Source organism: Phascolarctos cinereus, unplaced genomic scaffold (assembly GCF_003287225.1).
Source record: "Phascolarctos cinereus isolate Bilbo 61053 unplaced genomic scaffold, phaCin_HiC Scaffold_3;HRSCAF=262, whole genome shotgun sequence".
Lineage (NCBI taxonomy): Eukaryota > Metazoa > Chordata > Mammalia > Diprotodontia > Phascolarctidae > Phascolarctos > Phascolarctos cinereus.
The window spans coordinates 89,812,407-89,837,018 of NW_027555736.1; the positions used below are offsets into that span (position 1 = coordinate 89,812,407).

The following is a 24,612-nucleotide window of genomic DNA, read 5'->3' on the forward strand; positions in this document are numbered from 1 at the left end:
TCATTCATTATCCCTTTTGAGCTTTTCAACAGCCTGGTAGGAAATGAAAGTATGATTACCTCAACTTTATTGATGAGGAATTAGGCTCAGAAAAGTGAGAGAAATTGCCCAAAGTCACCAAAGTTAGTGGGAGATCTGGGATTTTAGCCCAGGCCCATCAAGTCTAATGTGGTAACATGTGGAATTTTATGTTCTACAGCTCTTTGATGTTTAGATGGTTCCTGCTTTCTCTCTCTTTTGAACAAATGCCATTTATTTTGGGGATCAAGGGAGTTCAAGCTTAAGTCCTACAACTGACAAATAAATGTTCACTAGGGAAAGTTTTCTCACATTCTCCCTCTCCTCCTTCAAAGCATTTATCACTCGTAGGACTAGTCTACAAGCCTCACATTGGACTTTGTCTTAATTAAAGAACTAATTTACATAGACTTAATAGTATCTAATAGTAATTCTTTAAAAAGAAACCCATGCCACCTTCCCTCCTTCATTTGAACATTTTCCAGTTCCTGCCATGTTTCTGAACATGGCATGATTTTCACAAAATCCCAGACAAACTTGATATGAATCTCTGAACAAAATATATGTGTTCCTGATCTGTTCCTTTAACATAACTGCATATAACAATAATAATAAAGATTCCTGACATTTATAAAATGCTTTACATGCATTACATTATTTGAGCCCAACAATAACCCAAGATAGCGATTCGAAAAGTACTAGAGGTATTACTGAGTCCCACGAGGAAGAGAGATTGGACCTGTGATTTTATGAGTATAGGGAACTCCCAGATGAGGAAATTTTCTCTACTATGCAGGTCAACAACTTTTCAAAAGCTTATCCTTAGAGAAATTGCCTAGAGCACGGAGAAGTGACAGACAGCATGTATCCAAGTTGGGACTTGAACCCCAGTCTTGCTAGATGTGAGCCTGGCTAGCCATTCACTACACCATGCTGCATCTCTTAAGATTTCAGAATGGTGAGCAAATTGTCCAGAACCACAGCCAGTTCTTGACAGAGAAAGAACGAGAACCCAGGCCTCTTGACCACCAAGCCAGGCTTCTCTTCTTTCCTTCATCCCATGGATGATTATGATTTTTCATTTAAAAAGACTGGACAATTCCTTTTATATTCAATATCCTTATAAATTGAGCTGGGACTATAATCCAATTATCCCAACTTTATACCATACCAACTTAGATTTCAGATACAAAGAGATTTTAAAATGATCCCCTAAACAACCCCAACTGTTGAAATAATTTTCACTCTTGCTTGGATGGTCAGAAAATAAATTGGGAGTAAATGAACAGAGAACATAGGGAATGTCTCCTAAAATATGATCAAGGTACACCCCAGGGAACAAAGATTGGGACAGAACATATGAGCAGTCACGTAAAAGAGCAGAATTAGGTTTTATACACACACACACACACACACACACACACACACACAAATAGATACATATAGCTTCTAATCTGGATCCATATTACTATGGTGACTAGTTTGTTTGTTTTCTGGTTTATAGACCTTTTATTGACACATTGGATCATTACTGGGCCAGCTGTGTTAGCAATTACACAAGTCTGACACACTTAAAAGAAACCTATCAGTCCGCTTCATTCCCCACCAAGCTGCTCTCCTCTGGACTTCTCCAACACGTCCCATTTCTGGGTACCTTCCCTCTCCCTCCCCCCACCTTTTTTCAGCTCCTTTTTATGTGCTGTCTTCCCCATTAGAATATATGCTCCTTGAGGGAAGGGCCTACCTTTCCTTTTACTTGAATTTGTATTCCTAATACTGGTGCAGTGTCTGGTATACAGTAAGCGCTTCAATGCCTGTTGACTGACCAGAAAGTTATGGGCCAAATATTCACATGCGGTCTTCCTTTTCACAGATCTTGCATGGACGATACAAAAGGCATCCCTTTAAGGGTGTAATTAATTAGGAAGAACAGTAGCTTAGATTCTAAACTTAAATAGGCAATACAATGCTGGAGAAATCACAGTCAATCAGCAAATATTTATTAGGCACCTACTACATGCCAGGTACTGTGCAGGTATGTAAAGGCAAAAATGAAATGAGCAAGCCTTCCCTCAAGGAAGATAGATTCTAAGGGGAACATAAAGGATCCATTTATGTATGTCACATGTATGCTCACATCTGTGGCAAGCTAAGTGGAGGCAAGCACACTCTAATGTAGTAGCGGTCCTGTGAGGCAGAGGACTGCCCAGCAGCCAAAGCCCACAGGGGCAGGGGTGGAGGGTGGTTACTACAGCTAATCCTGCTTCCTCTGCTTTCCACTCTCTTCCCCTCAGTAGCTCCTGTGAGCCTCTGGTGCAGGAGGCAGGAGGCAGGTCTAGTGACCTGGTCATCCTGAAGGGTCATTCCCACTAAAACAGTCTCTGTTTATTGGAGTCCAGTTCCTGTTGGGAGTCAGGATTGCTGTCTGGCCTGCTCCTTTTTTCCTCCAGGAGGCCTGCTTCTGCCTGGTGACTCCAGTCAAGAAAAACAATCACCTAGGCATTTTTTTTTCCTCCTCTGATCCCTCTGTACACTTTGCCTTTCATGGTTCAATCCATAGTATGTGGCCATGAGGCCATGGCTGATACAAACAAGAGAGAAAAAAATCTTTAAAAATGTGTCTAACCCTTTATGGAAAAGTACAGAGCTAGGGGAGTGGGGTCTGGTTGAAAAAATGCTTTTTTTTTTTTGCAAGGAGTTAAGGCTGTAAAGATTGCTCTGTAGTTTAGGGTAAAACTGATTAAAAAGAGCCTTGTGCAATGTTCGTATCCTGAAGTGAGGCTTCATTGTTAATTTTTCAAAATTATTTAGTTTTAGTTTCAGTAGTTTAATAATAAAAACAAAAGTTATGATTGAATAGCCAATAAATGTTCCTCTTTCTAGAAATAAGTAAAATTCCGTGGTCACATACTTTCATGAAATGTGCTCTGTGTGTGTGTGTGTGTGTGTGTGTGTGTGTGTGTGTGTGTGTGGCAATGGTATCAGTTTACCAATCTGTAAAACTGGAACAATTGCATCTGCTTGACATCTCCTTCCAGGGATAATATAAAAGGTAAGAAAATAAAGTAATGAGACCATCCAAGTGAATTCTACAAGTAGTAAACACCTCTTGTGCTAGGAGCTGGTAGAGATCCATTCAAATTACTGTTCACTTCTTGAGAGTTCATATTTATATACTCCATATATGGAGCTTCCATTGCCACACATCAGAAATTTTCTTTGGGAATGGCCCTCAGACCTACATAATATATTTGACCTTATCACTAGCTATCCACACCTCTTTTTTTTTTAATAAGAAAAATCATATTACCCAACGTTTGTTTTACACGGGGTGAGGAGACGAGTCTCTTAAGTGAGAAACAGTAAGGAAGCCAGTGTCACTAGAATTCAAAGTAAGGGTTAGGAAACGAGGTGGAAGGTGTATGAGATCTGGTAAGGTCTGGGAAGGGGCCAAGTTATGAAGTGCTTTGAACACCAATCAGAAGTGAGTATTCTGAGGCAGCTAGGTTTCGCAGTAGATAGATCACTGGCCCTGAAGTCAGGAACACCTGAGTTCAGATTCAGTCTGAGACCAAACACTTGACACTTACTAGTTGTGTGACCCTGAGCAAGTCACTTAACCCCAGTTGCCTTAAAAAAATTTTTTTTTAAAGTAAGTATTCCCAGGAGGATAAAACTAACTGGGATTATTAGGTCTAATGGATGCATTTGGCTTTTTATCACTCTCTTTATTTCAGAGTCATATGCCTTACAGTGGAATAAGCCAATCACCTATTTCTCCGAACCTCAATTTCTTCAGATATAAAATATAATACATATCCTTTTTAAAAAGCATAATAATACTGGCACTATTTAGCTCATAGATTTTATAGAATCATACATTTGGAGCTGAAAAGGACCTCAAGAGGTTATTTATCCAACCCCCTCACTTTCCAAGTGAGGAAACTGAGGCCCAAGAAAATGATGTAACTTATACAAGGTGCCACAGGCAATAAGTAGCATTGCTTGGATTTGAACTCAGGTCTTCTGGGTCCAAATGCAAAACTACACCCCTGCCCCATATCAGACTGCCTCATATTGTAAAGAAAATGCTTTGCAAACCTTAAAGCACTACAGAAAGGTAAGATGTTGTGAGATGTAGTAATTTCTATTTGTGCACTAAGAACTTTTCAAAGCTATTTCACATGCACCTCATTTTATCATCATAATGACCATCTAATGACCAATTAGACAATTGAGGAAACCCTCAGCAGATACCAGGAGGCTCCCAAGGTCATGCAGAGGGTTAGTGATAGAATCAGGACTAAAAGTTGGGTCACCTGACTAAGCTTTGTGATTTTTTTTTTCCCACCTGTGAAAGTGTTAAGGCCAAAGAAATCCTGTAGTGTTCCCAGAAGCCCCTCTGAATATTTGTTAAGAGGACTGTGAGTTATAGCAGAATAAGTCTAATTGATATAAAACCATGAGAGATATGAGGAATGGTTTCATCATCTCCATTCATTTGTCCACACTTCATGCCATGAGCAATTCCAGTATCTAAATTTCATTCTATGGAAATACTTTTCAAACAAACAAATAAATCATGCAGATTCTTTGATAGATATTACAAAGAAATAATGGCAGCTAACACTTAGAGAGCATGTTATGATTATAAAATATTTTCATGTTCATTTCTTTTTGGATTTTCACAACAGCCCTGAGAGATTGTCAAGGTTAAGTATTAGTATGACTATCTTACAGATGAGCAAATTGAGGCTTAACAGAATCAAAAGAAATGCCCAAAGGTCACAACTAACAGAATTTTACAGTTAGAGAAGACCTGAATGTCCATCTAGTCCAGGGTTCCTCATCTATGGTCCATGAACTTTTAAAAATTTCATAACTATATTTCAATATAGTTGGTTTCCTTAGTAATTTCATTTTTACGCATTTAAAAACATTATTTTTAGAAAGGATCCATAGGCTTCACCACAGCCAAAGGGGTCTGTGAAACAAAAAAAAAGTTTAAAAACCCCTGAGATTCTAGTCCAATTCATACCTAAAAAGAATTCCCACCACAACATACATGATCAGTAGTCATCCTGCCTCTGCTTGAAGACCTTCAATGATGGAGAACTCATTACTTCCTAAAGCAACCCATTCCATTTTGGGGCAGCTCTAACTGTTAAAAAAAAATCCTTACATCAAGGAAACTTACCTAAATTTGCTTGTTTGTCATTTCTATTTATTGATCCTGGTTCTTTCCTTTAGAACAAGGGTTCAGAAACTGGGATCCACAGTCCCGCAACAAGTTAATGGACAAAATTCAGAAGGTTCATGAATTTGGACAGGAATACATACATGCATACATACATACATGCACATACATATGTAATACACACACATATATATATATATATCCTTATTTTCAGTAACCTCTAACTGAAATATTTCATTTCCTCCAATTGTAGGCAACAAATATTATTCTGAGATGGGGTCTCAGATGAAAACCATCAGTTTTACCAGACTGCCAAAAGTGCCGAGGACACACGAAAAAGGTAAGAACCCATACTCCAGAGCAAAAGAAAGCATGACTCATGCCTCTTCCATGTTATATCCCTTAAAATAGCTGAAGGCAGTAGCTATCATGTCTCCATCCCACCCCAAAAGTGTCCCCTCTCCAGGCTAAATATCCCAAGTTCCTTGAAGAGATCCTTATAGAAATAAACCTTACAAATAGTAAAGACCCAGGCTACATCCCAAGCCTTCTGGCACCAAGTCCTGAATCCCTTACACCAACCTACACTACTTTCCCCCTGCTAGAGGGCAGATTGCAGAGTTGTTTTTACCAAACAAATAGATGAGACATTTTAAAATTTTCTTACAATCTAGATTTCCTTGCTTTCCTTGGTCAGACAAAGTACTGTGTATTTTTAAACCTTCCAGGAAAAAGCACTCATAAAGATAATCCAGCGAAGAGTAATAAAACTGTGTTTATTTTTGACTTTTTATTTAATTTCACTTTCTTTAATTCACTAAGGAAAGACTAAAAGCATATATGTGTGTGCCTTAGATTGCACGCATCAATAAAATTAACAGTAGCAGGTTTTTATTCCCCTTCATTTCTATTCAACAAACAAAACAGAGTTTAATTCTTTCTTTGTGGTATTTCTTGTTTTAATGTGCAATGCTTCCTCATCAAATTAACATAAAATCTGATTATAAGGCACCCACAGGAGAATTACCACCCAGGGAGGAAAAAAAAGCAAAAATGAAAACAGAAAAATCATTGAACTTGAAAGCTCCAAGAAACCTGAGTGAAGATGTGCCCCCTCAGCCCTACCCCTCATTTTACAGACACAGAAACTGAGAACCAAGGAGGAGAAGTATCAAGTCCAAGACCACATAGAGAGTTAGCAGGAGATTTTCACTTGACCTTCCAGCCTTCCCTGGATAGCAACCATAGGGTTTCCAAGACCAGTTTCATGCCTTAAGCAGAGGAAAATTAGATACTAACCTAGGAAAGAGTCAGACATCTTAGACCAGCTCTCTGATCCCATCAATATAAGCTGAAAAAAAATAACAGACATGTCATAGTGGAAAGAACATGAGACCTGAAGCCAAGATGCACCAAATTTCAAAACTGGCTCTGCTAACTTGCTAGATCTGTGACCTTAAGCAAGTCACCTCTCCAAGATTTGGCTCCTTCATCTGTAAAATGGAGGAAGTACTGATTGTGCTACTCACCTTCCAGGATTGTGGTGAAGATCAGATAAAGTGTTATCTCAAATACTTTCTAACTATAAAGCACCACAGAAACATTACCTTTATTATAATGATTTAATTTATATGTTCTTTGACTTAACCGTTTGTCATTATCATCTGCCAACATCCACTAATGGGGAGGAAACTCACAGTCAAAAGATGTGAAGTCTAGTTTAGACTCTTTTATTAAATTACTGTATAACCTTGGGCAAGTTCCTTCATTACTCTGAGCCTCAGTCTTCTTTTCTGTCAAATACAGGAGGGGCAGCGGCTCGGTGGATAGAGCACCGGCCCTGAAGTCAAGAGGACCTGAGTTCAAATCCGGCCTCAGACCAAACACTTGACACTTACTAGCTGTGTGACCCTGGGCAAGTCACTTAACCCCAATTGCCTAAAAAAAAAGTTTCTGTCAAATAGAGGAGTTTGCAACTAAATGATTACTGAGGTCTTTTTTCAGTTCTGAGATCCTAATGGCACACTAAACACAGATACTACTCACCACACAGGGATATGAAAAATCATGAAAAGTTTCTCCCCAGTTTATCTACTCTATCTATCCCCTGCTTCAAGCAGAAATGCATTAAGTCATCCTGGAAACATGGCTAAGTTTTTTTTTTGTGTGTATGCTTCCAGGGAAGAAGCTTGCACAGTTGTCCTTAGTAAGCCATTCCATTGTTGGAGATTTAAGAACCAAAAAACCCCCAAATTTTGATGAAAAACCATCTGAAAATTATAGATTTAGAGCTGGAAGAGATGTTAGGATTTAATCCAATCCCCTCATTTTACGAGGAGGAAACTGAGACCCCCAAGAGGAAAAATTATCAACTCAAGGCTACAAGTAGAACCATTTTGAGAATTTGGGATGTTATGGACTGGACCAAATAGAAAATCACAGAAAAATCCAGATATAGAGACAAAATATATTTGCACGTGGGATTTCCCAAGATGGGTGTAAAAGCTGAAGGGTCAATAGTAATTCCCTGGTCCTACAGCAACTTACAGAAATTCTGTATTTCCCAGTAGGAAAGAGATCTTGCAACTCTAGCCTAGGTAAACCACATGTAAATCTTTAATCAAAATAGTTACAGATGGAAGAACCCATATAACTCTGTGACAGCTGAATGTATGGCTGCCAAGACAAAGCTGACCCCACTGAAAAAATGGCAGAGGCTGTGATCTCCTCCCTAATTGGCATAGAAAAATATAGACCTGATTAAAACGTAAAGACCAAGAAATGATTAGAATAGCTTTTATTTGCACCTGTACTTCACTGAAGGAAATTCTTTGTTTGAATCCAGCCTTGATTTCATTAGCCTAATTTCTGAAAAATATAAATATGACTTGGCACAGAAACAGGCATATGGGATAGGCTAAATTTCAATGGCTTCTAAAGAAATTAAATTCTTAGTCTGCTTTCAAAAACTTTGTGCCATGAGTGTGCCTGCATATCATTCTCATTTCCACATAATTTTAAAGTAGCCCTAGGGGGATTGCACTCTGTTCTGGAAAATATTTCTCTGTCCCATTGCAATGTTATTTTGTCAGCAAAGAAGAAATAACAAAACACAAAATATTAAGCATAGAAATTACGTAGACACATTCTTATTGGTCATACTTACAATCAGTTCTTCAGAGTTTGCCATTTAGTTAATTATACTCCAAGAGCCCGAGGTCTTCATATGGCTTTCAGTTAGATTCTTGTTGTTGTTGTTCAGTTATTCAGTCACGACCTTGTGGACTATTCTGTCCATGAAGTTTTCTTGGCAAAGATGCTGAAATGGTTTGCCATTTCCTTCTCCAGTGGATTAAGGCAAACAAAGGTTAAGTGACTTACCCACGGTCACGTAGCTGGTAACTATCTAAGGCCACATTTGAACTTGGGTCTTCCTGACTCCAGGCCTAGCACTCTATCCACTGGGTCACCTAGATGCCTCTCAGTTAGACTCTAAGCCCCTCCAAAGGCAGGCCACATCTTATACCTTTTTCTGTATCTCCCACAGTTCATACCACAAATATCCTAACAAATACCCAGATTGATATCAGATAGGAAGAAGTCAACCTGGGGACTGATCTCAGAAGGATTTTCATAAAATCCAATCAGGGAAGAACCTTATGAGGCTTGAAAGGTAAAAGGTCAAAGGATTTGACACCCAGTGCTACAGCCAGTAACAGAACTCAGGTCTCCAGAGTACTCACGTTAAAGTCCTTACTACTCTCTATCAGGACACTTCTGCTAAGATTCCTGGGAAAGAGATGGTCTGATATCTCAAAGGCCAAAGCCTGGGGAAAAGCAGGCACTTTGGATAAAACAAAAATTATCACCAAAAAGAGATTTCCTCATAGGGGACAGAAAAAACATTCTAATAAGGTCTCTGCTGCACCCATTCATTCTTGCCATGCTTTTCAACTACCAAGGTTAGAAACCCAGCCAAAAACAATAGCATAAAATAATTAGCAACCCAATAGTTATTTAAATGTAAACTGAATGCAGTGCTTTGGGTTCTACCAAGAGAATCACCCTCCCGTTGGGAATAGATGGAATCATCTGAGGAAATAAACCTTTTCCTTCTCTAATATATATTTTGTTATATGTTTGAAAGATGGAAGGTTTGCTGAACTCCAGTGATACTTACAGAGACATGTTTGGGGCAAATACCTCTGCAGGGTGCATTCCCTTCAGAGCGATCATTAGTGGTTTAGAGGAAAAGCAAATGTGGATAGATAACTAGTAGTTACTAATTAGTATATATCATAGGGCTTGGCATCCTCTAGACAGCCCCATCATTTCTTCGTCTTCAGAGGACTTCAGCATAATTTTTTTTCTTTTAGGCTGAGATTCCCTATCTCATTCAGACTATAAATGTAGTAGAAATTCCCTGATAGAACCCAATATCAATTGGCATGAAATCTTTAACCTGCTCTACTTTTCAGATGCAGGCTGGCAGGGCCCTCCTTGGGCAGTTTGGTGGTCCTGGGGGCTCACCATATTGTTGTTAGGACACCCAAGGTGGACAATGTGAATACCCAAATTTAACCCCTGAAACCTATGCAACACATCAGCCTCAATTCTGAATAGTAGATTACAAGCACCACACTGTTATTTAGGAACCTCTAAGTCAGTGAGAATCAAAACAGAGTGACAGGATGGGAAGACTGTCAGACCTTAAACTAGGACACCTGGCCTTGAATCCTGCCTCATACATTTAACTGGCTATGTCACTGTGGACAAATCACCTCATCCATCTCAGCCTCAGAGCTCTGGTGTAAAATGAGGATAATGCTTGTACTGCCTGACTCACTAGGTTCTGGGAGGGAAGTTCTGTTTTAAGCTTTAAAGTATTATCCAAATAGGAACATAATTTTTCCTTGTCCCACTTGAATTCGGTCTCTCTACCCCACTCTTGGGGGGAAAAAAATTCTTCCTTACGAATTACCCTCCTAGGGCAGCTAAGTGGTATGATAGCTAGAGCACCAGAACTAGAGTCATGAAGACCTAAGTTCAAATTCAGCCTCAGACCTTTAGTAGCCATGTAACCCTGGGTACTTCAAGTCACTTCACCCTGTTTGCCTCAGTTTTCTCATCTGTAAAATAAGCTGGAGAAGGAAATGGCAAATCACTACAGTATCTTTGCCAAGAAAACCCCAAATGAGGTCATAAAGAGTTGGTCACAACTGAAATTACTAAACAAATCACCCTCCAGTATTTACCAGATCAGTCATCCCTTTTAGGTATTCAATTACCATTTCTGGGCTCTTCAGGAAACTCTTTTAGTTTTTCAACATCTCTCTAGGAGTCATATGAGAAACATTTGAAGGCTATATCCCAACTGCAAAAAGTCTTTGCCAAAAAGGCAGTTGTCTTATCTGCACAAACATTTCCACCAAAGTAATGGGTAGTTGAATAGACTCTAAACAAATATTTATTTCTACCAAAAATGCAAAAAATAAAATTTGCAAAATGTAAAAAATTAATCCACAATCTCAAAGATGCCTGAAAATTGAACTTGCTAAATTAATGAAGTCAAAACAATTTCTTAGATCTTTGTGATTTTTTTTTTTGGAGGCATGGCAATTAGGGTTAAGTGATTTGCCCAGGGTCACACAGCTAGTAAGTGTCTGAGGCCAGATTTGAACTCAGGTCCTCCTGACTCCAAGGCTGGTACTCTATCACTGTACTACCTAGTTGTCCCAGACCTTTATGATTCCCAAGCAAACACTCCCATGAACTTGATAATGCCAAATGGAAAGAACCTAGTTATTCCTGGGGAAAGGGGCAAAATATGACATAGAAAATCACATAGCTCTCTTACTCAACCATCACTTATATTTGTATAGTAATTTATAATTTCCAAGGCATTTCCACATCCATGTTCTGCTTTGATTCTTGTAACAAAATTGGGAAGACAGGTAGTGCAGGAATTTCCATTTTATGGAGAAGGAAAATGAGGCTCAGAGAAGTTGACTTTCTCAAGATCACATGAATCCAAAATCAGTACTTGAACCCAAATTTTCTGACCCTAAGTCCAATGTGTGAGATTCCATTCTCTATATTTACTATGCTACCACCTCCTTGACATTGTTAGAAAGTGAGAGACCATTCTATCTGGTCTCGATGATTAGGACCTTAGAGATTCCCTTTTCTCAATCATTCAGTCACAGAGCAGAAACTCTGTCTAACATTGTTACACCAGTGAAATCTAGTTACAATGAATATAAGAGCATAGGATTTAAGAGGTAGATGGGAATATCGAAATTAACTGATCCATACACTTATTTTACAAATTAAGAAGGAAATTGAGGAAGTGACTTGCCTAATATTAGACAGGCAGAAAAATTTGTAATCGCTAAGATTCAAAGCAAGGTACTCATATCCAAATTATGTGGGTTTTTTTAATTAATCACTTTCTCCATTGTTCTTGGAGAAAGGACCTTGGTCTAACATAGTTGTACCCAATTTTAACTCACATTTATATTAACAATGCATTTTTATATACTTTATTATGGTTTGGGTTTCACAACTCCTTTGTGGAGTCAGGCAGGGCAAGAATTCCCACTTTTCAGATGAGGAAACTGAGGAACAAATGTCCATCAATGTCATCCTTGATCTGGAAAACTTAGAGCAAAAGAAAAAAGTCAATAACAGCATTCAGTATGTATAGGCAGGTAGGTAGAAGTTATCACTAAAGGGTCGCAAATATGTAAGAGAATTGGCTAGGTTGCAAGCTGACATTAATAAAATTTTGCACACTGATGCTGACTGTATTTTAGCTGCCAGCTCACTGGGAAGAATCTGGCTAAAGCTACAGGAACACTACCACACAAGTCAAGACTATTATGTTGCCAGTAGAGTTGGCCCCTGGCAAACCTGTGAATTTGATAAAGTTTTTCTTCATCACCACATCTCTCCCTTCTGTCTTCCACCCTCCTCTTCTGGAATGATTTTCTCCATCCTATGTGCCTAGTACCTTCATCTTGCAATTCCCTGGCTGTTCAGCACATGTGCTATACACACATACAAACAAGCAGCATCCCATGCTCTGGGCCAGGGACTGTCAACCCTTGAGAACCAGGGTATGAGATGGCCCACCCCAGGCAAGAGGCATAGAAACACTATTCAGCCCAAACAGCACTAGATTTCTAGCCAGACAACTTCTGCTCAAATCCTTGCCCTACCATTTATCTTCATGATGACCTGGGGTGAGTCCTAAGATCTCTGGGGCCAGAAATATCTCCCCAACACTTCCCACTAATTAGAAAATTCATATGGATTAGGAAGGTCTCCAACACCTTAGCATAAATTACTTTAATAGGATAGTGAAATATTGAGGAGTGTGGGGGAATGGTGCAATAGCAGAGAAAGTGATGAATTTGGAGTCAGAGACCAGGGTTCAAATCCAAACATTTCACTTGTGACTTTGGGCAAGTTATGTAAGCTATCTCTCTGGGTCTCAATTTCCGAATATGTACAATGAAGTAGTTGAACAAGATGATTTTAAGGTTCCTTGCAGCTTTAAATCTATGATACTATTGTCCATTCTGATTAAAATCAATTATATGGAGAGAAACAGATCATTAATTAAAGCTATAAGTGGGAACAAGGAAGGAGGGATAACTTTGAAGTAATAAAAGCTTTCAGAAAAGGTAAACCTAGGTGTGGGCTTTGACAAGATACCTAAGTATCTCTGGGACAGTGGATAGGGAGCATTAAAAGGTAAAAAATACAGAAAGGGAATTCAGATGGCAACAAAGTTGAATTTCATCTACTTTGCAATTTCCCAGGTGGATGCTGACTTTAACTCCCAGCCTACCCACAATTTCAAGCTACTGAAGCTTAAAACTACAGTAAGACTTTTGAGGAACACTATATTTTTAGCCAGTCCAATCATTCTGTCAAAATCCTGGCTTAGTCCAGGCAAATGTCTGACCCATTAGCACAGATTAGTTCGTGTATCACCAGTTCCAAGGAACACATTAGCAACTGCTTTTTAATAGGGAATTTCTGGAGACAGTGTCTTACTATGAATGAATGACTCCAGCCTAAGAATTGCTGGCAATCCACTAAGAAAAATACATTTTGTCAGGAAGGCCTTCCAGTCCCACCCCGCCCCCAATTGTACCACATCTCTACTGGTCCAGGTTGGATACCACTGTAACCTAAGGACACAGAAGTCTGCTTCTCTGTTTATTTCATCTCCAGTCTTCCAGCCAATCCTTGGGACAGGGGTATGGGGAGAGGGGATACAGTATGTGGGATTCCACTTCATTGTCGGGGTTTTTTATCTTTAAAATTTTACAACCAACATATATTATGATACTAATCAATAAATGACCATGGTGAAATTTAGGTCTTACAACTTACAACTTTCTAGCCTTTGGATATCAACAGTATCTTCTTCCTTATTTATTAAAGCTGAGGTTTATTAGAAACACAAAGAAGTATGAGTCAATAACCTTGCCAAAGACAGGTGGCAGATGAATGATCCAGTCTTCCTTGCATGTTAGTGGCCAGGGATGAGTGTGAGACTGAGTATAAACCAATTCCATATACCCTCTCATACAAAGGGCAGGTAGATCAGCTACAACTAGTAATGGGAAAATTAACCTTTGCCCCAGGACACCAATAGTGTACTTCCATGATTCCTCCCTTAGCAACTGCCATCCCCACAATGTACCACATAATCCTCCAGAGGTGAAACTGCCCCCAGCTGCCACCACCAGGGTCCTATCACCACCAAGCCCCTCTCTCAGGATTGCCTTTCCCCCAATCCTTGATGGCAAAGACTCTAAGAGAAGGAGGCAACTGAGCCCTGGGACTGTGCTGATGGCGGCACTATCCTCTGCACTGATGCTCCCCCCTTCCTCCACATGAATTTGCTCCAAACGTAGTTTCAGCTAGCTATAGCTCACCAAGGGGGAAGGGAACCATAGCAGTGAGCAACTGGCCTGTGAGTCACCAAAAAAAATCCACACAAATGCTGTCAGTATGTAAGCTATAAGTTGCCAGATCCCAGAGCCCAAGCTGGAAGCCCAAGCCACAGAAGTATACTACAGATAAGCAACTGCAAAAATTTCTCTTCTTAAATCACCTTGGTTGGGATCCATGGGGGATGAGTAACTGAGGTCACTGGTCCAGACTGGGCAGCATCTGGGCAGCATGGCCCAGTGAAAAGATGACAAGGACCTAAGTTCAAATACAGGTTCCAACACTTCTAGGAACCTCAGAGATATTTAAGGTCATTTTTTTTTCCATCCATAAAATGGAGATGTCAATACCTGAAATACTAAATGTGAGAAAAACATTTTGAGCTGTACTGGAAGAACACTAGACTTAGAGTCAGAAAGGGCCTGAGTTCAAGTCTTTCCTTTGATGTTCACTAGCTGTGTGACCTTGGGCAAGTCACTTAACTCCTCTAATTCTCAATTTCCTCATCTGTAAAATCGGAATAAGAATACCTATGGAATATACCTCCTAAGGTTGAGGTGACGACCAAATGAGATAATACATGGAGAGCATTTTTTAAGCCTTAAATTTATATATAAATGTCAGCTACTGTTATTATCTTATTCTTATTAATAAATCATATAATGCTCTGTGAATTCAACAGTAATTCCACAAGCATTTATTAAATGTCTATAGTATACTGATGCTGTACTAGGCACTGGGAATATAATGACTAAAATGAAAACAGTCCCTGCCCTCAAAAAGCTTACATTCTACTGGGTGAGGGGGGTGAGAATAATAGGCATAAAGAAAATCCAACACAAAATTTATAGAAAACTAAATAAAAATAATGAAGGGGAAAGGGAGACCACTAATAACAGGAAAGTCCTCACATAGGAGACAGCACTTGAACTGAGCCTTGAAGGGACCCAGAAATGCCAAGAAGCTGAGGTGAGGAGGGAGAACGTTTCAGGCCTGGACAAGGGCATGGAATGTGGAAATGGAATGTCATTTAATATAAATAGCAGTTATTATTATTATTGGATGAGATATGGTGCCATAGTGCACAGAGCAATGGGTCTGGAGTCAGGAAGACTCATCTTTGTGAGTTCAAATCTGGCCTCAGACACTTACTAGCTGTGTGACTCTGGACAAGTCACTTAACCCCGTTTGCCTCAGTTTCCTCATCTGAAAAATGAGCTGGAGAAGGAAGTGGCAAACTACTCCAGTATCTTTGCCAAGAAAACCCCAAACAGGGTTATAAAGAGCCAGACATGGCTGAAAACAACTGAATAGCAACAACATATAAGTTGCAGCAAATGCTATAGTATGTTATATCATATCAGCAAAGCTCTGTTACAGTTCTACCAAAGTCAACAATAGCACATTCTATACTTTCCATGGTTTTAAGTAACTGAGTGACAAAATCAATGCCACCCCTCAAGTAACTAGGGGCATAATGTGCCCTGCCAGTACCGGTCCAATTTATTGCTGGGTTCTACTATCAAGGGAATGTTACCATTGATTCTAGGGCCAAACTTCATATAACTTTTTATACCATCACTCACTAAAGAAAGAAACCCAATTTTCTTATTTGTTTCAATGACAGGCTGATATGTGACTGCTTCCTAACTGGATTACCATGAAAATGTTTCAAATCTCTTAGGATAAAATTCCTAAAGGAAAAATCATTTGAAGTGTTCTGAGGGAGTAAGCTGTTTTTTAATTATCCTTTAAAATAAATAAGGCTGTACCCTCATTCTTCATTATCCTACTTTGATGCTCCATTCTCCAGAGGAAGTCTGGATTGGACTTATTTTTCCTTTTTCACTCTAGTTTAATAGCAGAATTTTGACGTCTGCAGGAAGATTCCCCCAACTCCCATCTTGTGAATTTACTACACTTACTTATATGACTCTAAAATTTTCCTTAATACAACGTTTGTTTTTAAATATCCCACATCATGAGCTTTGAAGTGAAACTCGGGGTACTGCATGAACCTAGAACCAGGACTTGATTTCAGCCAGAATAGTCACTTTCTCTTTCAGCCTGAGTTCCCATAAAGATCTAAGACCTGTGGGATCCACTGCCCAGGAACTATGGATTAAGGGAACTTCAACCCTGTGACTAAGTTTTTCTCTTAGGTCTTGTTTTCTATTTTTCAGTTTTGTTTTGTTTTCATTTCTCATGCTAGGGGGTCAGCTTGTTGGTACTAATATAGGCAGCTTTCCTGAAACTCACTGGGCCTCAAAATCATTCCCTGGTAGTAGAATAAGGAGGATCATTAACTCTTACTAATCATTAAAAATAAAAGGCTATGAAGTTTTGACACTAAAACAGTCTGCCCCCAGGAGAGTGCACGAAATCACTAGTAGAAGCATTTTTGAGTAAGGCTGAAATCTGACATGATGGGACAGGCAAGCTGAGTATAATTTGACCTTTAAAGCTTAGGGCAGGGGCACCCTCAGACAAACACTGCAGGGTCCGTCAGGACAGAGCCTTCTTTCTACTTAGGGTGATCAAAGGCTGTGCTTGGGTGGCATAATTAAGCATAAGTTTTCTTCTAGTATCCTGTCATACCTAAAACAAAAGGTTCTTATTTCAGTCCTGTTTTTAGTGGTTTTCATTTTTACAAGTCTTAGCTTTGATTAGGTCTGTGTGCAATCCTCCTTTGAAAACACCATGTTCCAGAAAATTAACAGTTTCTCTTCCAGGTTTGGGTCCTTTCTCCAAAGGATGGTTTTTTAAAAATTATCCCTAAAATTTTTTGCAGGTTGTTAGCAGCTAAGACCATGGTGCAAAACAGTAATCCTCCAAGCCTGTCAAGATGTAGTCAAAATCATGAATACAAAGCCCAGGATCTTGGACAATACTCAGCCCTTAATGCTAGGAGGAGGTAGGGGTAGGAAGGCTTTCATTGGGACAGAGCTCTTCCACAACAATTTTACGGTTGTAACTGAAAACTTGGAAATGTTATAAATTGCCCTCATCTTAATACATACTTTTCTATAACATACTTCTGCATTATTTACTACATGCACCAATTAATTTCTAAAACTAATAAGCTCTCTGCAAAATTTACAATAAACAAGTCAGGAACTGCTGCCTCGTTTAAAAAGGTGGATGAGAAAAGTTTAAATTTCAAATCTTTTCCCCTTTGTGCAACACTGAAAGTCTCAACATTCCTTGATTGCTCCCCCCCGGGAAAATTTTTCATTAGTTTAATTTCCTCATGGAAATACTTCAAATCTCTCAGGATGTAGATTTTAAGGAGAAATCATTTCAAGTGATTAAGAGAGTAATCTCTGGTTTTTCATTTGCTTTTCATCATTATCTTTTAAAATATACAAGGCGGTCTCTTTCTTCTACCCTGGTTTCCTTTAAGTCCCAACTAAAATCCTAGCCTCAGGAAGCCTTTTCCAATCCCTCTTAATTCTAGTGCCCTCCCTCTCTCAATTATTTCCTATTTGTCCTGTAGATGGCTTGCTTTGTATATTTTTTGTTGTATATTTTGTTTGTTTGTTGTCTCCCCCATTAGATTTCTTTTGCATCTTTTTGCATCCCCAGTGGCTGGCACATAGGAGATAGTACTAAGTGTTTAAAGACCGTCTGATTTCTTCAGTGAAATAAGACCTAGACTTGACATCTGATCAAATCCTGATTTCTACCTACTACCTACTGGTTATATTATATCACATCACAGGGCCTCAAGTTATCTCAACTACAGAATGGGGATAAAACATGCACTACCTACCTCAGCTGTAAGGAACAGTTGAGACAACACGTGGAAAAGTGCTTTGCAAAATAAATTATTTTGTAAATATACTGTGTTCTCATCGTTATTATTGCACATCTTATTTTGGAACTTTTTTTTTTGCTAAAGAATTTCTTGGTTCCTTTTTCTGTATTCCATACAACTTGAGTGATTAAAGTGACATTGTCCTTCTCTTTTGTTCCTTTCCTGTGCCCACCTCTGATTTGCCCTCTTTGTGTACTAGCATACCTCTGACAAAATCATATCCCACCCTAAAGCAACAAAAATTTGCTATGGCAATCAACTATCATATTATTTTAAATATTGTTCCTATGGAATTATCTGCCCCCCTATAGTCTATGTTCTCCAAATACCGTGCTTTTGTGGAACTGAATGATGATATTACACTCATGATGACAATCTCCTACATGCATTTTACAACTGTGTATCGGCTGATGGTTAACAAAGTATTTTCACATTATCTCCTTTTAGTCTAACAACAACAATGCAAAGCAAGCTGGGCAAGTCTCTCTGTTTTTCAAATAAGGAACTGAAGGCTCAGGGAGAGGTTAAGTGATTTGCCCAGGGTCACCAAGCTAATAAGTAGCAGAGCTGGGACTAGATCCCAAGACTTCTGATTTCCCAAGTCTAATGTGCTATCCATTATACCACACTCCCCCTCCATTATAATGGTATTTGGGAATAGTTGTACTCCTGACCCTTAGAGAGGCTCTTTATCTTAATTCATAATTTCTAAATAGTCTAATCCTGAGCTCAACCCAAAACAGACTGATCCTACACATTGAATTTAAATACTGTTCAGATCCTCGGGAATTTTTATAATGATACTGTGACTTCCCATGGCTGGACTGAATAACTCTTGGTATAAAGTCTCTAAATTTGGCCAGATACTCTATCAAGCCAGTTCCTAACTTGGGTATTTCCTGGGAGTCACTGAAGCATCCCTGGAAGCTTTATTTCAAATCCACAGCAGGGTACCATTCAATAAGTTACAGCAAGAATTACAGCAGCTGCCAGAGATGTCCAATTTACATGGGGATTAGTTTGGGCCTTCGAAGAGTCTAGCACTTTGGATTTTAGAGACTTTGAGCCAGAGCAGATGCATAATGTGACACAGCTCTGGGATATTGCCACAGAAAAATACATTGAAAGTTCACCAGCAGCTTTTTCATGATTTTTTAAAAAGAGTCTCTAAGATAAACTAAAATCATTTTAAAAATAATTTTCTAGGAGAAGAGCAATTCTGAAAAACCCTTGCTTTCTGCATATCTATTTCTAGTTTTCTAGTAGAGAAAAGACAATTTACCAAAAAAAGGGGGGGGGTTGGGTTGTACTGAACAGGCAAAACTTCTTTGAAACCCCATTGCCTTTGACGGTTCGAATGCTGCTGCTTTTCTGTCCAGTACGTCTGAATGAATATTTTAAAGTTTGGATATTAACTATACTTTGTGGTATCACTAAAATAGATGCAACTACATTAATGCAGCATTTCAAAGACATTCCATTGCTCTAATGGCCAAAACACACAGATGTTTCTGTTCAATTATCATCATTATCTTTCATGAAAAGTATATAGCCTAGGGATGTGGGAAAATAGGGTGAAAGGGAGAAAGCCACAGCTTAAAAGAAGACAACCTCCTATTTCCTGGTTGCTCTCCCATCCTTTCACTTTCCCTTTTAGGAAATAAACTTCTCTAATCCCTCATTTTGAGCCTCAGAACTATGTAGACCTTTCTAGGTCTACCTGCTTAGCTACCAGCCAGGTAGCTAAGAAAGTACCTCTCCAATACTTTCCTTCCTATAGTTAGGACATAAATGGCAGTGATTGGATGGACTTCTGATATCTTTCTTTGCTCATGCTTCTTAGTTCTTGTCTCATGTTATTAGGTAAGGGTGGTGGTGATGGGAATAATTATAGAGCTAAGAGGAATCTGAGAGATCATACAGTCCAAATTCATTTTAGAGATGGGGCAACTTGGGCCAAAAGAAAAAAAATGACTTAGCCAAGGTCACATGGTAAGCTAGTCACAAAGACTACATAAAAACTTAGCTCTCATCACTCCCAGCTCTGTAATTTTTCCCCCACGAAAAACTACCTTTTACCCCCATGTTGCAAATCTCCAATAGCCTTTATTGATCAAATTCAAGATGATGCTTTTGTCTGTAATAGAGTTTGGATTCTTGTAGTGCCTCTTTCTTTGTATATAAGTTTTTACTTGGAAATCAGGTAGTAGGATGTCAACATTCCTTACTTTCCTATATGTATGCACACATATAAATGTGATTTTAAAAAATGGTCACTGCATAGTTTTTAAATAATTAAAGAACATTGGGACTACTCTCTTTAAAGTTATTCCAATTTTAGCCTTTTGGGGACTTTAAACCAAATCGTAAATGTATATGTGTTACGGTTCTTCTGTCACTGAATGGTCACTGTCCTCTATTTCATACATTGGTAGAAATGTACATTTATGGTAGGTCAGGAAAAAAAATCTTAAGAGCCTTGAGTGATTTCATTGATGTTCTATTCTTCTAAGCCAGGACAAGCAAATGGGGGATGGGGGAGAGAGAGGGAGACAAGAGGGAGAAAAAGAGAGAGAGAACGAATTAATTTTGATAGTCTTAAATTATGAATTAGTGTTTTAAAATTCATTAATTCCAAAATGATTGCAGAGAATTTTAGAGCTGGTCACTGTTTCCCAGTTATTAATACCCAAAGAATCTCTGGACTGTTTATCATGATACTTTTGAAAAATGGTGTTCTAATCTAGCTCTTTCCTCCAGTTATTTCCCTCTTCCCTTGTCTGCCTTTTTAAAAAATGGTAAGGCTGAACTTATAACGTATTTAGGGGGAAAAAAGAAGTCAACCGTCTGTCTTTAAGGATATACACTAATGACGAAAGATAGGCCCCAAATTTACCAACCAATGTGGATCATTATAAATTCCTTTATAGCATTTAGAAAATGTGTCTGTCTTTCTTCAAAAGTCTGTTTCTCTATTGTTGGGGACAACGGGGCTCGTACTTTAAAGCCACATTTTAAATTGTTTAGGATGTACTTGTTAAGTTACTGAATTAAATTATATACTCCCTAATCACATTTCTCATCTGGAACCATTCACAAGAATCCTTAAGAAAGGACCAGTTGTAGTGGGGTTTTTTACATGTACCCTGAATCTCATGCTTCTCCTCTTTTCTTAATATATGAGACAGAAGAAAAAAAAAAGATCACCGGGAAAGAGTTTCCTTGTAAATCACTAATTTTTCTCCTAGTTTATGTGAATCTCTCCATTTCCCCTACTTGGGAGCTTATCTCCATTTCAAAGGCATCATCTGGTGGTCATTTTCTCACAGTCGAAAACAACCAAAATTTTAAAGCAAACTGAGAAGGCTAAGAAAGAGGAAGTTTAAGATACATTCCTGAATTGTTTAAATTGCTGCAATTCTTCCCCTAGAATATGGATGGTTCGATCATCCTGATGGAAACCCATCATTCAATATAAATGCCCAGCTGAACCCTTTACCTTCAGGACATCTAATTTATTAGCCTGACAAACAGAAGTAACTGGTACTAAATTAATCTCAGTGAGAACACTTTTAGCAAATGGTAAAAACATTTCTATCTCACTCCTTTTCCTCAGTGATATAAAACAACACATCCTCTAAGTAGAACCACCTAAGGATGAGAATCAGAATGAATTTAACAGAGATCGATTTTAAGCTGAGCACTATCTAAAAAGGGAGCTTCTATGGGCAGCATTCACAATTCAACACAAGGGAAACTTACTTTCTATTACATCAACTACAGGCCCACAACACCTACAGACATGATTCTCAGGAAATTATTTCAGAGTAAAGAAAGACTGAAAACTTTTGCAGCCCCTATAATGTATAATGATTTTCCACCACTAGCTGGCTTGCAACAGAGGTTACAATGTTTTATTATTATTAACAATAATAATAATAGTGGTGGTAGTAGTAGTAGTAGTAGTAGTAGTAGTAGTAGTAGTAGTGGTGGTGGTGGTGGTGGTGGTGGGTGGTGTGGTGGTGGTGGTGGTGGTGGAGGTGGTGGTGGCAGTGGCAGTAGTAGTAGTAATATGCCTCCAGATCTGTTAGCTATCATGAGACAACATGGTGTCTCCTACACAGTGATCACAGAACCTTTGCCATATGGAATTTCTTATCCGCAAAGTTACTGTGACAGTTTTTTAAATCTAGCCCTATCAAATTCCAAAATGTCAAAGTACTGTCATTTCCTTTTAAAGGCTTTTAAAAACAAAAGATGAGCTGTGACTGGTGAAGGGGGAAGGGAGTGGGAGAAAGAGACCATAAACTAATTAGAATGTGTGTCCTGTCTCAGTTTTTTCAAAGAGGACCCTCCAGGGAGTGTTTGAGAGAAATCTAAGTTGAAGAAGAAATACCTAAATACCATCTCAAAGTTCCTAAGTACAGCCCATTTTGGGGCCGTTCATCACCCTCCTACTAGAGCTGGTACACAGATGGAACCACTAGGTAATGGAAAAGACTGAATAAATAGGAATCATTTTATTTCTGGTCAGGGATTCTCCATCCATTCATCAAAATTAGTGAATGAAAATGTTAAAAACTGGGTAAGGCAGGTATTGGTATCCTTTTAAAAGCCAGGATCTTACATAGCAGACTGTCTATATTTGGTTTTAAATAAACCCACGTTACATGAAGTGGAAAACCACTTCCCCTCTTATGAAGATGTTACACACCTGGCTTGGAACTTGTTGGAAAAAGAGATGTTATATAAATCCCAGGTATTATGTATAGGAACATACAACTAACCATTTGAGGAAGTATGTAAGTTTCTTGAAGACGTAAGTTGGATTTTTTCATATGAAAGGATAGTCAAGGTATTTGGTCATATGTATGTACTGCCTGGGGATCTCTTCCACTCACTTTATACAATAAATCTAGACACACTAATTCTAATAAGCCTAATAATATTCACTTCCCCAAACACATAACATCAGAACACTCATTCTTTCCAAAACTTAGCCAGAAAACAAATAGTTTAGGAGTTGGTTTATATATATATATACATATATATATATATATGTATATATATATATGTATATGAGCATCTTTTAAATCTGCATTCTTTTTCAAGCAATGTAATCTACCGTCTTTTCAGCATTCTGTGCACAGGCTAATTACTGAGCATCTCAGTTTGCACTTACATGGTTTTCCTTCACCGAACTGGATTTTCTTAAGAAATATTAACAATGGATGATTTACATCACTAACCTTGTCCTGCGCGTGCAAAAACTAGCTTTTTGCTCATACTCCCTTACACACCATCTACTCACACCCACACCTCTCCTGCACAAACACACACAAGCAAAGTAAATGCTATTTTATCCTCACATTTGCTAACCTCTGCTTGAATGAATGCATCTCCATCTGACCTTTTAATAATAGCTACTGAAACAGCCGGGTCGGCAGGATTCGTGTTGAAAACTGGTGAATATTTTATTCAACCTGCAACCTCTGCATTTCTTCCTCAGAAATTTCTTTGGTCAAAGTCAAAATCTGGCTATACATATGAAGCATTTGCAGTGCAGAATTGAGATGTCCCGGTAGAAACCTAAAAATGCGGGCATCTTTTACACATTTTATCTCACTCAGTTCATCGTAAACCAGTGAATGCGACAGGGATGCACCAGCCCTCTCGGACTTACCTTCCCTGGCTTTTAGCAAGACAGTGTTGGCAACAATGTTTTCCAGCTCCATTGACAGTAGCAGTCTTTGCAAGGTAGCAGCTCGGCAGTGGGATGTCAATTTCTAAAGGTGCTGCTGAGAATGGGAAGCCTTCTTTGCCTACCGCATGATTCCTTTTTATCCCTTTGAGTTTTTCTCCTCAATAAAGAGCCGAGGCTTCTTCCTCCCTCTGTTTTCCCCCCTCCCCCCCTCCCTCAACAATTTCCCCCCCCACCCCCCACCCTCCGTATTTCTCGGTCACTCCATTCTCCTCCCCTCAGGCTCTCTGATGGTTTAATGTTTCATATGCGTCTGCCTCCACTCTGTCCCTCCCGGGGGTGTGGCGGCGGGTTCCACGGCAATGCGCAGGCGCCATCCTTGGAGTTTGTTCATTCCACAGCGCTAGTGGAGACAGGGGATCCTGGGATTTGTAGTCTCCCTTCCCTTCCCTCCTTCCCTGTGCCCCTCCTCTCTCCCCATCCTTACTCTGACCGCTGAGATCCCCAATGCTAGGAGAGTGCGTATGTGTGCATGCGTGTGTGTGTGTGTGTGTATGTGTGTGTGTGTGTGTGTGTGTGTGTGTGTGTGTGTGTGTGAGAGAGAGAGAGAGAGAGAGAGAGAGAGAGAGAGAGAGAGAGAGAGAGAGAGAGAGAGAGAGAGAGATGAGAGAGAGAGAGAGATGGCGAGGGGATTCCCTTTCTCCTAAAAACTGATCGAATCGTGATTAACTAAAACTTCTCCTGTGATTTCCGAGGAGTGCAACTTATACCAAGCTAATGACTTTCTCACTACCAATTCCATGGGGAGGAGAAGGCGGGGGGGGGGGTTGGGAGAAGGCGGAGGTACTAGGCAAATGAAAAGGATTCCAAGGTCTTTTTAAATCACTTAAAACTTCTCTGTCTCTCTCT

General features: G+C 39.2%; 1 long non-coding RNA gene across 1 annotated transcript; it reads right to left on the bottom strand.

Moving 5' to 3' along the window:
- Nucleotides 1–6,513: 6,513 nt before the first annotated feature.
- LOC144456176 (uncharacterized) lies at nucleotides 6,514–23,907 on the bottom strand. Its single transcript, XR_013485087.1, has 3 exons — nucleotides 23,686–23,907; nucleotides 8,382–10,356; nucleotides 6,514–6,566 (listed from the first exon to the last, which is right to left on the bottom strand). It is a non-coding gene; the product is annotated as an uncharacterized LOC144456176 (long non-coding RNA).
- Nucleotides 23,908–24,612: the final 705 nt, after the last annotated feature.